Source organism: Rousettus aegyptiacus, unplaced genomic scaffold, assembly GCF_014176215.1.
Source record: "Rousettus aegyptiacus isolate mRouAeg1 unplaced genomic scaffold, mRouAeg1.p scaffold_m13_p_1, whole genome shotgun sequence".
Lineage (NCBI taxonomy): Eukaryota > Metazoa > Chordata > Mammalia > Chiroptera > Pteropodidae > Rousettus > Rousettus aegyptiacus.
Window position 1 is genome coordinate 179,133,063 of NW_023416284.1, and position 3,084 is coordinate 179,136,146.

The following is a 3,084-nucleotide window of genomic DNA, read 5'->3' on the forward strand; positions in this document are numbered from 1 at the left end:
AGAAATATGTTTGGGCCTCTTCTGGGAAAGCTCACTTATCTCCCGGGAATAGAGAGAATAATAGAACAATAAGATAGAAACATCTTAACACACAGCCTCAACGCGACCCTTCCGCATGCTGGTTTGTGATCATAGGTTGTTACCTTTCTCTCTCTTTCTAGCCCAAGAGCTCCTTGAGGTCAGAAACTATGTCTTTTTTTTTGTATTCCCAGCACCTAGCCCCATCCCAGGTACCCAGCAGACACTGAGGAGAGGTCTACTGCACGACTAAGGGGCAGAAGGAATGTGTAATGGACATGGTGGATCGACCCTTGTTACTTATTTCAATCTCCTTCTATGGGCTTTCCGGTAGTACAGAGCCGAGAAAGCCAAAGCTACATTCCCAGACTCCTATGCACCTCCTCTTCTGCCTGTGAATTACATTCTACCAATCAGATGCACTTTCCTGCAGTGGGAGTGAGATGGGGGCCATCTTTCTCACCTTGGTTGTTGCTGTGGCAACCGAGTTTGTGGATACATTGGGTTTATTCCAAAGTGTCCAGTCACTAGTGTTATGGGTTTTGGATGCCTTTGCGGGCTGCCTGGGTGGCTCCCTGATATTTGGATTGCAGCTGGGATGGGGTGTTTTTGAACTCAGCACTTCTGGGGGCAATCTCCTGCCACCCACTGGCCTGACTGTGGCAGAGGTGGAACTCCACTGGAGGTCCAGTTTTCTGGTCTTACTTTAGGGTCATTCTTGGAGGTCATCCTGAAGATGACTCCTCCAGCCCCCAATGATTCTTGAAGCCCTAAATCCCCTGTATCAAATCTCTTTCTGCTTAAGATAACTGGAGTGGGTTCTGTCTCCTGCCTCTGAATGCTGAGTGACAAAGTGGAAAGGAGAAAGAGACTCAGTTGTAGGAAATTCAAAAGAAGGCTTGAGAGGACTTGACAGGACTTGACAACATGATGAAGAGCAAGAGAGAGAGTTGCCAGAGAAGGTACTTAGACATGAGGAACGTCACGAACCCAAACATGCGGGGCAGGTGAAGCTTGTTCAGTTTTAGACTCTGTGTTCACCATAATAATGGATCATGTAACGACAGATGTCTGTGGAAGGGCCGGAGAGTGATAGACAGGGCCAGTGGATAGAGATTTAAGTCATCAGTAGAAATCTGAAACTAACAATGTGTGCAGGTAGATAATCTCCCTGAAGAAGACATTGTGAAGAATAGGGCTGAGGGCCATTTCTTGGTAATTTTTATACTTTTAAAATAGAAGTACAACATACAGGAAAGGGCACTGTATCTTCGATACCCATTCAATGAATATTTTACAGAATAAACAGAATTGAGTGGATCAAGGTATAAAACATTACCAGCACTCAGAAATACCCCCATGCTTCCTCCCAGGCCAAACCTTTTCCACGGTAACCATTTTTCTGGTAGCTGTCGCTGCAGATTTTTCCCAGTTTGTGAATTTTTTATACATGAAGTCATGCAATATGTATACTTTTGTGTATGTCTCTTTAAAATCTTAACATGGTATTTGTGAGATTCATTCATGCTGAGCATTTAGCAATAGTTTGTTCATTTTCATCGCTGTGTAGTATCCCATAACATGATGATTTCACAATTTATTTATGTATTCTACTCTTGATGGCTATTTGTGTTATTTTTAGTTCGACTAATTAAAAATAGTATGTCACATGACCAAGCCCAGATTCGAGGAGCGGGGATATAGACCTTTTGGAGAAAGAAACCGCAGAGTCAGTTGCAAATCGTATGTGCCAATTGTAAATGCTTACCGAGATGGGAAGGATCAGCGGCCATTTTCAAATGTGCCGCGGTACCTGTACTGATTTGTCCTCCGAGCAGCAGTGATGGGAGGTTAGCTGCTCCTGCCTTCCCCAATACTTGGTATTGTAGTCCTTTTCATTTTAGCCATTCTGCTGAGTGAGTAGTGGCATTTTATTGTGCTTCTAATTTTCATTTTCCTGATGACTAATGATATTGAATACCTTTTCATGTACTAATTGTGCATTTGGATACACTCTTTTTTTGAAGAGACTGTTCAAGCCTTTTGTCCATTTTTTAATTGGATTCTCTGCTTTCTCAGCTCTTTAGAGGACACACACATACGTATATGTTCATTATTTATGTATTCTCACGGCTCGTTGCTTGCCTTTCATTATCTTAATGGTGTCTTTTGATAAACGGAAATTCTTAATTTTAGTAATGTCCAATATTCCGCCTTCTCCTTTGCATTTAGTGTTTTTAATGCCCTGTTTGAGAACTCAGGTGATGAAGACATTGTCCTAGGTTATTTTATAGAAGCTGTATTATTTTACGTTTAGGTCTATGATCTATCTGGAACAGATTTTCGGGGTGCAGGTAGGAGATTTAGGTTAATTTTTTTCTATATCGATCCACCACCATTTATTGAAAAGATCGCTTTTTATTTTCTGAACTCTCTGTTACATTCCAGTGGGATCTGTTTCATTTCTTTTCGCCAACGCCACAGTTTTTCTGATTTAGCTTTATAATAAAGCTTGATACCTGTTAGCATGCCTTCGACTTTTTTCCTTCGTCAAGATTTATTTTCACTTTTCTTGCCCTTTGCATTTCCACGTAAAATTTTAAATCGATTTGTCAATTTCCAATTTTATTAAAAACCTACAGGCATTTTTCACTGGGATTGCACTGAATCTACAGTTCGATTTGGATAGAATTAACCCTTAAAATATTGGGTCTCCCGATCTACGAACTCGGTACATTCTTTCATTTATCTAGGTCTATTTACAATTCTCTCAGTTATGCTTCGAAGCGTTCAGTGCAAAGAACTTGCACATCTTCTATTTGATTTATTCCTATCTATTTGACGCTTTTTTGCTGTTCTCGTAAATGGTATTGTCTTTTAAATTTCATTCGCTAATTCTTTTTGCAAGATACAGAAGGATGATGTTTGCTTCAGAGCTGTCTTATTGTCGCCCCATTTGAGGGTACTACGTCTTTTTTCTCTATTTACTATTGAGATATTTTTCTTAAAAAAATTTTGATCGTTTTTTTTTTTTTTCCCTTTAACTCTGACTTTCAGTAGTCTTAT